The 14,399-nt window shown below is 42.0% G+C and overlaps 1 pseudogene; it reads left to right on the plus strand.

Moving 5' to 3' along the window:
- Window positions 1-11,062: 11,062 nt before the first annotated feature.
- LOC147428367 (3-ketoacyl-CoA synthase 13 pseudogene) lies at window positions 11,063-12,746 on the plus strand (annotated as a pseudogene).
- The last annotated feature ends 1,653 nt before the right edge of the window (window positions 12,747-14,399 follow it).

A 14,399-nucleotide genomic window follows, 5' to 3' on the forward strand; every position in this document is an offset into this window, starting at 1 on the left:
CTCCATATGAGCGGTTTTAGCTTGGGTTGGCTTATATCATATTGACAGACTACAATGGGCCATCTTGCTATAAAGAAGCGATGTGCAAATGGATGACAAGGTCAAGTGTGAGGAGGCCATACAACATAAGTACAACTTGATTGTCAAAACAATGAGACACAGGTCTTAGTTGAATTGCCAAAAGGAAAGCAGGCCTTACCTTGTAGATGGCATTTGATGATCCCAAGCCTAAGTACAAAGCTAGATTGGTTGCTAAGGGACTCAATCACTAGAAGGAAATTGATTTTGACAAAATCTTCTTGCTTGTGGTCAAGATGACTACATTACGCACATTGCTTGGCCTAATAGCCATTGAGGACATGGAGCTTGTCCAAATGGATGTGGATACATCTCCTCTTCACGGGGATCTTGAAGAGAATGTTTAATGAAGAAACCTGAAGGTTTTTGAATAGCCTAGTAGGGGGGAGCTTGTATATAAACTCAAGAAATTGCTTTATGGCTTAAATGAGGATTCAAGGTAGTGGTCTCAAGAAATTTCTTTATGGCTTAAATCAGGATTCAAGGGATTGGTCTCAAAAATTTGACGCTTTTATGTCGTCCTAGGTTTTTAGGAGGAGTCAAGAGGATCATTGCTTGTATACAAAGATGGTTCTTTGGCCATTCTCATTTTATATGTAGATAACATTCTCATTGCAGGAAATTCCACTGAGGAGATTGCCAAATTGAAGCAAATGTTGAGCCAAAACTTTGCTATGAAGGATTTGGGTGATAAAAACCATTTTTTTGGTATGCATATCAAGAGAAATAGGGAAAAGGGATTTCTTGAGCTGACTTAGGAATCTTATATCCACAAGGTATTGCAGTGTTTCAATATGCAGGGGGGAAAGGCACTACCATCATATTTGAAATTAAGTAACAATTTCTCCCAAGTTAGATGTTGAGAGAGCAAAAATGGCTAGTGTGCCATACTCTTTAGCCATAGGCAGTTTTATGTAAGCTATGGTAGCTACAAGGCCAGACATTGCATTTGCTAGATTTTAATTCTTATGGATTACTTGGAAACGCTCTTGCGTGGCACAATCCAAACCGCTAGTAGCCTGTGCCTGTGACGCTAGTGCATCCAGAGGGAAGAACGTGAAGGCGTGCAGTAACCAACCTACCGTGCTTGGAGGGCCAATAAATCCTGTGTGTCTCTCTCTCTCTCTCTCTCTCTCTCTCTCTCTCTCTCTCTCTCTCTCTCTCTCTCTCTCTCTCTCTCTCTCTCTCTCTCTCTCTCTCTCTCTCTCTCTCTCTCTCTCTCTCTCTCTCTCTCTCTCTCTCTCTCTCTCTCTCTCTCTGAATGCAAAATTTCAAACCGGTTATGGCATGGCGCTCAATCTCTAGGTGGTAGCGTGAGTAGCGTAGTAACTTGGGCATGATCACAACAATACCTCGATAACTGCTTTTATATTTAAATTTGAGATTAGTAGGCGTAGTTATCAATTATTGATAGTATACACCTCAGGTGACTATGCTCCAAGATGATTCCTAGAATCATGATACATTAGAGACAACATGCAACAAGAACTGAGAAGGAGAGTAGAAACTTCAAAGGTGAATCTAGTGAAGCTCAAAGGTAGTGGATGCTCAAAGTTTATAGTTGTTTGAGCTTTGTGTGTGTGTGTGTGTGTGTGTGTGTGTGTGTGTGTGTGTGTGTGTGTGTGTGTGTGTGTGTGTGTGTGTGTGTGTGTGTGTGTGTGTGTGAGAGAGAGAGAGAGAGAGAGAGAGAGAGAACACTTGGAGGGGCCCTGCCACGAGATTAATGGGCAAGCACACTTTGTCATAAAATCTAATATCTAACCAACCCAAAGAATTTTCTCCTATTAAACTAATCATTTAATGTGGGAGAATAAATTAGAACGAGGGTTAGAATATAGGTATGTGCTTTAGATGCATCTCAGCACGGGACCAAAGGTAATGGGTCCAAATGGGAGATGTCTATCAAAAAGCAATGATAATGGAGCTAAAATACCCTAGGGGATGGAAAGCGTGTAGTACAGTTCCTTATTGTTTGTGTGGACCACGAAAGGAACCGTGAAAGCCTTAGAGAGCAACCCTTGCCAAAAACAAACAAAGAATTCAAGGATTACAGGGATATGAGGGGTTTTGGCCATGTACCATTGTAGATCGGGGATTGCAAAGGTACAAGAAGAGAAAATTTCTTGGATGATGTATATTCAAAGGAAACATTTTCTACAGGTTTTGTAGGATTATCAGACTATGGATCTATTGCTTTTACAAATTGTGAGGACTTAAAGCGAGGTGAACAACAACATGTAAATAGTGTACAAAGAGGTTTGAAGATGAATGGTTTGCTAGAAGATGGTGAATGCATTGTAGATGTGTTTGATGAGTGTTCGTTGCAGATACTATGCAAGACTTGGAGTCTTTAGTGGATTGAAATTTGTGTATGGGAAGTGAGGTCGTGAAATTGTGCTATCTCATGTGGCTCGAATGCAAAATCCTTTCCATGTTTGGAAAGCATTTCTTCAAAGAATACTCTTTAAAAATCTGTCAAACTGTCCTTGCAACCAGTCTTTTTTAACTCCTTCAAAGTATCATCTATAAACTTATGTCCAATAGTGCTCGGCTCCCAAAGACTAGGTTGCAAAGCAGCTTGATCCATCTTAGCTGTGCATTCTTTAGGTAGAGTTAATGCCACTAATTTCACTTTATTTGCCACAGACTTGTACTTGGTCTCCACTCGTACATCAACACCTTGAGCATTTTTGAAATTCTCAATGACCTTGTACATTTCTATTGAGGGTGTGTTGATCCATCCATTGTTTCTCCTATGGTGATCTTCATTATCCCTCATGTACCTTGGAACTTGAGGCCTATTCCGGTTCCAAAGGCCCATTTGCAAAAGCTCATTGTGTTGCTTAATGAAAAGATTAAGATGGGTATCTTGGAGCCTTCTTGTGCTCCATATTCAAACAAGTGGTTCACAGTTCCAAAGAAAAATGGTTCTTTACACTTTATCCAGGATATGCAACCTGTCAACAAGGTTACAATTAGAAATGTGGGTACAGGGACATTTGCAGATGAATTTGCAGAGGCATTCACAGGAAGGGCAATATATTCTATGGGGGATTTGTACTCAGGGTATGATCGGTTCCAACTAGCAATGGAAAGCAGGGACTGATTATCATGAGGACACCTTTGGGTCTAGTAAGGATGTGCACCTTACCTCAAGGAGAAACTAATTTAGGTGCACATATGATGAATGGTATGACAAAGTCCTACGTGACTTCATACTGCAAACTACAATGCCTTTCCTTGATGATGTGCTTATCAAAGGATGTGATGTAAGTGATATAGATGTGGCCTTGGACTCGAGGGGGTGCCGAAAGTATGTGGAAAACCATATCAATGATTGTGATAATATCTTGTCAAGGTTGGAAGAGGTGAACCTTACCATGTCTGGCCAAAAGTCAATGTTTGGTGTAAGCGAAGTTCTTATTGTGGGACATATGTGCATGCCATATGGTAGAAGGCCTTGTCTAGAAAAGATGGATGTGATTCAAAGAATGAAAGAGACATGTATCGATGTAGCTGAGGTTCAAAGGTTCTTGGGTGCATGTGTGTTCTATGTTATCTGGATTCCACATTATGTGTATGTGGAAGAACCTTTGTATCAAATTTTTACAAAGAACCAAAAGTTTTAATGGGAAGAAATTCATACCCATGCCATGAGAAAATTAAAGAAGTTGTTGCTTATGTCTCCAACTTTGAGGAAAGTAAACTATGAACATGGAAGATATGTAATTGTGACAGAGGATACTAGCCCCATAGGAATTGGATGGGTGATTGGACAAGATGATGATGATGGCAAGCGATATGTGGTGAGATTTGGAGCAAAGGTCCTAAGTGATCGTCAATGCAACTATCCATAGGTAAAAAGAGAGTTATGGAGAGTAGTCACAACTTTGAAATGTGACAAAGAGTATTTGATAGGAGCAAATGTAATAGTGGAGAAAGACTGATTGTCTACCCCTTTTTGGAATGATCACAAGCTGCTCAACTCCTCACACTGCTATCTTGAGATAGATTGCCTACATAAAGTCCTTAAATCTAGAATTTAAGCATATTGCAAGGAAAGATAATCCAGTTGTAGATATGCTTTCAAGAGCAAGGTATGAAAATGAAGAAGACATGATTGTCGAGGGCAATGATGTAAGCACAAGGTTCTATAGTATCTCTCATGCCAAAGCTAATCATGTTTTTCTGTCAAATGCACTTAAGTCATTTACAGAGGACATATACCAAGGTGATTGGTTGCTCATTGGACACTATCTAAGCACTTTGACAAGGCAAGAAGGGTGGACTAACCAAGAGTTCAAAAGAATATGGAGAAAAGACTATGGATACTTTTTGAAAGATGCGTATGTATGGAAGCATCCAAAACAAATAAATGGAATTCCGTTGAGATTCATGAATGATAAATACGCTCAAAATGAGCTTATGAAAAAGTTTCATGAGAGTCTTTATGCTAAACATAGAGGTGTATGGGCCACGTTTACTAAAATGAAAGAGAGATATTGGTGGAAAGGTACGTACACAGATGTATCTCACTTTGTGGAGCCTTGTGAAACATGTCAAATGTACGTCATCGTGATGGGTTACACCCTACTTACCCATTGGCCATGCACTATAAGTGGGTAGTAGATCTGGTTACAATGCCATTGGGCTTATGGTAAATGAGATACATAGTGCTAGCACGAGAAGACTTAACCAACCAAGTTGAAGGTCATTCTCTAAGAACAAAAAGCACAAAAGGGGTCTGTAAGTTCCTCTTGGATGATGTAATTAGCCGTTATGGATGTGTTGGGAAAATAACAGCGGACACGGGTGAGTTGGATGATGACAAAGTTGAAATGGCACGCTCGTTTTGCCTAGAAAGTTCAATGTGGCTGATCTTGGCCAAAAATAGCATGTTTCATGTGCGGGCGTAAAAGACGTGTCCAAAGTGCTTAGCAAGTGGGAAAATGAGGTTCAACATGAAATTTGAGCCCAATAGGATTTTTCCACAAATTTAGGGATTTTTCCCAGCTTGTTTGGGCTTTTTACGGACAAAAAGGGGACATTTTTGGGTGAAAAATGGCCTTAAAATGATTAAAATAGCCTAAAAATAGCCACATCAATCATGGTGCCATCCACCTAAGTAGAGAGGGAATTTTTAGAGCCAAGAATGAGCTCATTTGGGCAGATAAGCAAGGAAATATAGCCATTCCAAGCCAGGGTGATAGTACAGTCCCATGCTGCTTCCACTACATGGTTGAGGCTGTGAGGCCACCAATTAGGGTTTCCTCTTCAAATAACTACTTGGGCTTCTCCATTGAAGTTCTGAAGCTTCCATGAAATGATCACAACGAAGAATTGAAGTGCCAATTTAGGGTTTTTAACAGGCCGAAAGAGCACTGCATCTGCGCAATTGGGAGCGAGGCTACACCTAATCTTCACACACATAGGAGTTTTGAGTTAATCTTGGTTCTTTTTCAAAGAGGAGCTTTCATGGATGAAGTTTTGTTCTTTTTTAGTGTGTTTTTAGCTTCAAATCATCTCGCCTTGCTTGATTTTGCTACGAATCCTCACAGTCAGAGGCCCGACGCTTTCCTAGCCGCACTGCACACTTCTTGACAACAGGAGCCTTGAGGAGTATTTAGAGGCCGCTTCTCTTGTTGCCCGCCCCGGACGGCCTCACCATATGTGTATGGACTATCGCGCACTAGATCATATCACTATCAAAAACAGATTTCCCGTGCCTTGGGTAGAAGATCTGTTTGATAAGGTACAAGGCTCTACCTACTTTAGTAGGATTGACCTTAAAAGTGGCTATCATCAAATAACGATAGTGGATGAAGATATGCTAAAGACCGCATTTCACACAATGTTTGGTCTTTATGAATATCTAGTCATGCCTTTTGGCTTGATTAATGCACCGGCCATGTTCAATCGATTAATGGACAAAATCTTTAGACCCTACCGCAAATTCACTGGAGTGTTCTTTGATGATATCATCATCTACTCCAAGTCCTTGGAGGAACATAAGAAACATATCCAAGTGATCTTTTAAGCATTAAGGGAGAACAAGCTTTTTCTCAACCAAAAGAAAAACGAATTTTTTCCTCCAAGAGACTCAATACTTAGGTCATATTATCTCTCAAGATGGTATCCGGATGAATCCATCGAAGGTAGAGGTAATAAAAGCGAATTTTTTCTCTAAGAGATTCAATACTTAGGTCATATTATCTCTCAAGATGGTATCCGAATGGATCCATAGAAGTTAGAGGTAATAAAAGCATGGCATAATCCAAGGAATCTACATGAGCTAAGAAGCTCTATTGGTATGTGTGTATTCTATAGACGCTTCATAGAAAAATTCTCTCACATAGCAGGACCATTACATGATTTAACAAAGAAGAATGTTAAGTATTTATGGACTCCTAAGGAGAAAAATGCTTTTGACAAGCTCAAAGAGAAGCTTACCTCCCGACCAGTCCTCATGCTTTTGGATCTCTCAAATCCATTTGAGGTCCAATGTGATGCTTGTGATGATTGCCTTGGAGCAGTCTTGCTTCAAGAGGGCATGCCGTAGCATATAAGAGCCGAAGGCTCAATATGGATGAACGGGTCTTGGGCATTTATGAGAAACAGCTTTTAGTTGTTCTACATGCCCTAGACACATGGAAACACTATTTATTGGGGGCTCCATTCATTTTACGAATAGACCACCAAAGTTTCAAGTACTTCATGACGCAAACCATGCTTTCAGTTAAACAAATGAGGTGGCCAAATTTTCTTTCGCAATTTAATTTTCATATTGCTCACATTGCGAGTAAGCACATTCAAGTGGCCGATGCACTTTCGCGACGACCAAAAGTTAATGCGGTGTCTATAGCTACTCACAATGACCTATCTTCTATGATAGGTGAGTATGTTACTGACCCTAACTATAGAGACATAATGTCAGCCCTTGCTTTGGGGAAGAAAGAGGATCCGTTCACCTTGTAGGATGGTTATCTTCTCCACGGCAATAGGCTATGTGTTACCCACTCCCTTCGTGAGAAAGTCATGTATAAATACCTTCCTATGCGGAGCAACCTACTCTCCGAGGAGTAGAGACATATTTCTATTGGCCTACCATGAAAGTGGACATACAAGAGTATGTTCCAAAATGTGTGGCATGCCAAAAGACCAAGTATGATAGAGGGAAGCAACCTGGATTACTTCAGTCATTACCTATCCAAAATTCACCATGGGAGAGCATATCCATGGATTTCATCTTTGGATTACCCAAGTCTATCCATGGGAATACGGGAATATGGACAATAGTTGATAGGTTTAGCAAGCAAGCACACTTTATTCCTGTTAAAAAGACTATTAAGGCACACCAAATGGCAACTCTCTTCCTATCACAGATTTTCAAACACCATGGATTGCCAACATCCATCATCTCAGATAGAAATCCTAGAATGACCAGTAATTTTTGGAAAGGTCTCTTTGAAATCTAGGAGCAAAATTGAATTTCTCTTTGACATATCACCCACAAACGGATGGCCAAAGTGAGATAGCCTATCTTACGATACTCGATCTACTAAAACCTTATGTTACGGAAGTAGATCAACGCTCACAACGAAAAAAGTACTTACCTCTTGTAGAGTATGCATACAATCATACTTCTACGGGAAAAAAACCTTTTGAAATAATTGAGGGAAGACCTAAAAGTCCCTTGCTACTTAAAGTACATGGGAAGATCTTCATTGCCGATGAGTATAGCCGTGACCTAGAATAATCTTTTCAAAAGATTAAGGAGGCTATATCCATCTCTCAACGAAGGCAAAAGGTTGTTGCTGACAAGCACAGAAGGTCCTTAATGTTCAAAGAAAATGATTAGGTCTTACTTAAGTTTCCTGAGGCTCGATTGGGGCAAACGCTGGGCAAAAATCCTATGAGCCATCAAAAGTATTATGCTAAGCTAGAAAAAATATACTACGGTCTTTTTCAAATTTTGAAGCCAATCAATGAGATGACTTATCAACTCAAGTTGCCCAACCATTGGCTTATACACAATGCTTTTCATGCGAGCCTACTTAAGCCCTACAAAGGAGAGCCACCAAGTGAACCAATTATTGAAGACCCTACCAAAATCAAAGACCAAGAAGAGGTGCTACAACCTGAAGCTATCCTTCGGCATAAAGACAAGGTACTACGACATGGTAAGATTATCCGACAGTATCTTATTAAGTTCAAAAATTATCCTTTTGAAGATGCTAGATGGATGCAAGGAATACAACTTAAGGATAGTATGAACCTCGTCAATGCTTACAATGCTACATTAGAGTAAGCAAATGTGCAAATTTCTTTCAAATGATCAATGTTTTTGTCTTATATGACTTATTCTCTTTTTATTGTGCACAAATTTAAATAGCATGCATGCTTAGTATCATGTTTGTGATGATGACGTCTCTCAAACACCAAGTAGAATTTGTCATTCTACTTGGGAGAATGAAATGGACTAAAGAGCAGACATGCTTGCGGCAGCTATGTCTCCCAAGCACCAAATGGATTAGTCATCCATCTTGGAAAGATGTCGTAGGGTAAAAAGGGATCATTTACTCGCTAAGAAAAATAGACTAATGACTAAGGCTTTATCTCTTTTACCTCATAGTCGAGGACGACTATGATTTCAAGAGAGAGGTAATGTCATAAAATCTAATATCTAACCAACCCAAGTGATTTTCTCATATTAAAATGATCATTTAATGTGGAAGAATAAACGGGAACAAGGGTTAGAATATAGGTATGTGCTTTAGATGCATCTCAACACGAGATCAAAGGTAATGGGTCCAAACGGGAGAAGGTCTATCAAAGAGCAATGCTAATGGAGCTTAAAGACCCTAGGGTTAGCTTCATTAAAGACCTCCCAAGGTTAGTGTTAAAAAGTCCTTTGAACTTAGGTAAGCTAGGACTGAGCTTGAGGTGGGAACCCGGTCCAAGCTTGAGGTGCTTGTCGTGCTTGATGGCTAAGATGCTTGAGGTGCTTATTGTGCTTGATGACTAAGGTGCTTGAGGTGCTTGATGGCTAAGATTCTTGATGTGCTTTGTCATGCTTGTTGACTAAGGTGCTTGGGAATAAGGTGTCCAAAAAGTCTTTATCCTATGAAATGTTTCTTCTTCCTCTTCCCTACCCTCACTCCCCGCTAGCTCTTTCCACCTTCGAAGGTGTTTGAGGCCTTGGGACTGAGGCTTGGGATAGTTAATGCTTTCCACAAAGTTTATGTTATGCTCGTGATGCATGAAGCTTTCCATCTTCATTGCATCACCTAGGTCACAAGGAACACAAAGATTGTATTGTACCAAGTCTCTCTTGATGGGAGAAACTATACTACAAATGCCTATTGGAGGGGGGACCAACTCCACATAAATCCGGTCCTCAACTTTTTTCATGTTCTCTAAACTCTCTCTTTTGCAAAAGTATTGTTCATGCCGAGTTAACTAAATGCTATGTTCACTCTCTATGCTCACAAAGTAATTCCACAAAAGTGCTATCTCTAATTTCCGCTATTCTCAAAGTTTATAAGCCATTTCCATTACTTACGTTGAATCTCAAGGACAATGGATGTTAGGCAAAAATGCATTGGTCAATGCCTCCCCCTAGATTTAAACCCACCACCTAGGCTATGGTAGCACAACAAGGTAACCATGCGGGCGTGAGCACTTTGTTGTACACAAAGCCCAAATAAAAAGCTATAAAGTATTCCCTGCAAGGGAAAGTAAACTAGAACAGAAAAGGTAAACTTGGAAACATCCTTTTAAAGTTGTGGACGACCAAGTCTACCTAGCATCTCTTGCGTCTAGCTTCCTATCGTAGATCCCATCAATGAAGACCTCGTGTTCTCTAGTCCTAGGGGGGGTATGGAGGCATGTTTTTATACGCAAGGCCTCGAATTCATTGCAGCGACACGTGCTAGTTGGGATGGATAGAGTGCAACTTTGTGGAGGGGCAGGTCAGAGGTTCAACGGGTAGCCGTGACGCGATGTAACCCTAAATTTTTTGATCAACAAAACTTGATCAATGGCGGATTAAACTTCTGCCGTTGATCCCTACACTTTCAACGTCACTTGTGGTCGAGGGCCTGGCATCCACGACACTAAAGACCATGTGCTATTAAATGAAGTGAAGCGGTAGGATCAATGAACCCTAGCAGGTGCCGTCTAAGGCATGTGGCCTATCTAACCCTCCCATGCTCGTGTGGTGATTAGGATTTAGGATGGGAAACATATGCATTATATGTAAACTTGAACACGGACAAAAGTAAACTGAAACAAAAAAGGTAAACTCTGACATACCAGATAAAATTGAACGACCGAGCCTACCTCGCATCGTGCGTGCCTAGTTCTTCGCCGTAGATTCCATGATGAGATCTTCATTAAAGATCCTGTGGGATTTAGGAACAAGGACCGGGGACGGTCTCGATCCAAAACTTGGAATGTAGAACGACCCACTTTATTGTTACAATTTTCAACAACCGCCTCCCTTCCACGGCAGTCACTACCCTTCTCAATTTCTCCCTTTTAAAGACAGTCAATAATGAAGATTGCATATCTGTATCCAAAGCCCCTCCTCTTCTTGCCTAGAGGCGACTTCTAGAGAGAGAGAGAGAGAGAGAGAGAGCAAAAGAGAGAGTCTGTCATCCAAGAAAGAGACAGAGTGTTTGAGAGAATGTGCCTTGACCCTTAATGCATGCAGCCGCATTGCAGCGTGAGCTCTTGGGGATGGTAAAAGTGCCGCTTCCTGCAGCGTTATTTGCAGGTCTCCTGTCGTTGTATGTAAGTGATGGACGCGTGTGGCCATGTTGAGAGAGAGAGAGAGAGAGGGGGGGGGGGAGGGGTTAGTTTTGACTCTTGAGCTTATTTTTCTATGATGTTGATGTAGGGCGCATACGTTGTACAACGTCCTTTCTCTGTGTGTGTGTGTGTGTGTGTGTGAGAGAGAGAGAGAGAGAGGAAGAGAAGAAGAGCATTTTAACGTCGAAACTATCCCGAGAGAGAGAGAGAGAGAGAGACTCAATGGTGGCTCTCATAGCACCATCCCTGATCTCATCATGGGGGACATGCATTGTTGATTCTTCCAAGTGCTCCTCACTCTTTACCTTGCTGCTCACAATATGCTCAATGGCACTGTTTTTATTTCTGATAAAAATTCGACGCAAGCCTGCAGTATACGTCATCGACTACAGCTGTGCAAAGTGCCCCGACGACACCAAGACAAGCTTGGAGACCATGTTCTATTTTCTCAAGGGCTTGGGTAATATTAGAGACAGGGATATACTGTTTCAAAGCAAAGTCTTCCTCAAGTCCGGCATCGGCGAAGAGGCACATGTGCCTCGTGCTAACCTTACAAAAGGTAACTACCTATCCATGGAAGACTCTTACAACCAAGCCCACATTATTGTTGTGGGTGCTGTAAATATGGTGCTTAAAAAGGCCGGCATCTCTCCCCGGAAAATCGATATTCTTGTTGTCAATTGTGGCTTATTCAACCCCACCCCATCCTTGTCAGCCCTCTTGGTGAACTACTTCAAGATGAGATCAGATGTCAAAACCTTCCATTTGGCAGGTATGGGTTGCAGTGCTAGCTTGATCTCTCTTGGATTGGCCCGGGATTTGTTACAAGTGCATCGGAATACTGCTCGATACGCCCTAATTGCAAGCTCGGAGGTCATCCAGGCCCTCTATGTTGGGAAGGAAAGGCCGATGATGGTAACCAACTGCCTTTTCCGGAGCGCAGGGAATGCAGTGGTCCTTTCAAATAGGAGAGAAGACAAGAAGAGAGCAAAGATGGAAGTAATGCATGTGGTAAGAGTTAACACGGCTCGGCATGATGATGCACATCATGTGGTTGAGATGCGAGAAGATGAGGAAGGGATATGTGGAGCTAGTTTGAGCCCGCAGTTAGTCAAGATTGCAAGCGACGCATTGACAGCGAACATCGAGAGGCTCGCCCCCAGGGTTCTGCCACTAACTGAGCTTTGCAAAGCAGGGTGGAACATGGTGCAGAAAAATGTACTGAAGAAGAAAGCAGTGCAGCCATTTGTGCCCAACTTCAAGCTTGCATTTGAGCATTTTTGCATACACCCAGGCGGGCGGGCAGTGATAGAAGGGGTAGGGAAGGGGCTGAAGTTGAGCCCCTACGATATAGAGCCATCGGCAATGGCATTGCACAGGTTCGGAAACACATCTTGCTCTGGAGTGTGGTACACATTAGCTTACATGGAAGCCAAGGAGAGGTTAAAGAGAGGAGATAGAGTTTGGCAAATAGGGCTCGGATCGGGGTTTAAGTGCACATCGGCGGTGCTGAGGGTGTTGAAAGACCTTCACTGTGAGCATAACAATCCATGGTCTGATTGCGTGCATCGGTATCCCGTGTGTGAGGACCTTCAAATGCAACCACACATTGCCTCTCTGATAGCATCTATGCACAAATATTTAGATGTTCCACCTCCTAAGGTGAGTTGATGGGGTGGGTAATGCTTTTTCTTGCCAATGTTCTGGTATCACAAGGGATGTGGAGTAGCCAGAGTAGGCAATCTTGTTTTCTCTCTGATGCTACAGAAAGAAAAAGTTATGGATTGAAGGAGCTAATTAGTACTTGGAAGTGTAGTCATTTATGTAATAAGAGTTTTTTTTTGTAAGAATGGGCCCTCAATGTATCTCTGCCCCAATGAGAACCTCTTCCTTGGGTCTTCTCTTTCTAATACAGTTCTCCGTGCTCTTATCGATTAAATAAAAAAGAAAAGTGCTTGGTTTCTGTTCATGGATAGGGTTAAAAGCAGCATGATTGCTTTATTTTTTTGTTTGCTAAAATCTTGCTACAAAATGTGTTAACTAGGAAGGGACTACATGATAGATCTTCTGAGCCCAAGGAAAGGGGCTCAGGGATTTATTGATTACAAAGATACAAAAATAGGGGGTAAGGGCGTGGTCATGCGAGGCTTAGTTACCCGTAAGCCTGGCGAGCGTCTGACAAGAGTGTAGAGCGAAGACCGGGAGCAGCAAGTAGAGAGAGGGAGAGCCGGGCGCAGGCAAGAGAGAGAAACTCAACGCAAAGCTGTGGCGACCGGCATTGTTTTTGCAACTATGCCTTTTTAGGCATAGTTAAGCTACTAAGCAAGTCAAAAGCTGCAGCATGTCAGAGCTCGTGACCGAAACTAAGCCTCGCATGACCATAGCCTAAGATGAACAAGCCACTACCATAATCTAATCATTATTACAATACCCGGGACAATATGCGCCTAGTGCTAATTAGGTGGAAGGGTAATGTAAGTCCTCAAATGGATTGCCCTTTCTCCAAAACGCACATCCACTCTTTGATCTAGAGTGATTGAACTAAGATGGCCTTCACATAGAACTACCAAAATGGAGGGCCATCTAAATTGGAAGCCCTCTCTTCAAAACTAGACCAGTCCCATAGGTCAACCTTTAGCAAGTTAGTGGGTGGGCCAACTTTTTAAACTATAAGAAAAGGACAAAAAGTAAATTTTGTGATTTTAGGTGGGAAGGTATAGTTGACTTGCACTAGCAGATCACTCCTCATTTAGAGGGTGGTCTAAAATCTAGAGGGTGGTCCAAAAGCCCTCTAAGGTGCATCACATTTAATGCAATGCCACGACACTAAGTAACACCTAGCATTGGGGGGGGGGGGGGGGGGGACTGTCGGGATTCAAGGGCAGATCTCAAGATGCACTAAACCCAGGGTGGCACAGGGACCTAGCCACCTCTCCATGACTCGGATTTGAACCCATGACCTCGTATCCCGGGTTGTGTGTCACATGGGCCAACCACCTCAACCACACACACATCTTGTATCCCCATTTGTTTTTATGAGGCTATATTGTGAGTTAACATGCATTGCCTGGGTTTTTGGGGTCTAATGCGTGTTTGGGTTTAGTTTGGGTTTAGTTTTGATCTGACATGCATGGTTGCAATCTCCCCGGCCTTCATGTGTAAAACAAACACCCCCCAACCCCCCCCCCCCCCCCCCCAACCCACGACCCCCTTTTTCTTTAATGCTAGGTGCTACTTGGTGTTGAGGAATGCACTCTTGAAGGTCTATGAGTACACAATTTATAATTTGGAAGGCCCTATTAAACCACAGCTATCCAAATCAAACAGCTCCCAAGAAGTCCTTTTGTTATGATGCTTTGCTCATAGAGAGATCATTGAAAGCCTCTACAGCATGTTATGTGACATTTTGTCCCTCTCAACCTTTTTGTGTCTTCTTCTGGGGCTTTTGCAAAGCATGTCATGTGACATTTTGTCCCCCTCAACCATTCCTTGTCTTCTGTTGGGGCTTT

This window comes from Adiantum capillus-veneris, chromosome 23 (genome assembly GCF_014529385.1).
Source record: "Adiantum capillus-veneris isolate H3 chromosome 23, ASM1452938v2, whole genome shotgun sequence".
Lineage (NCBI taxonomy): Eukaryota > Viridiplantae > Streptophyta > Polypodiopsida > Polypodiales > Pteridaceae > Adiantum > Adiantum capillus-veneris.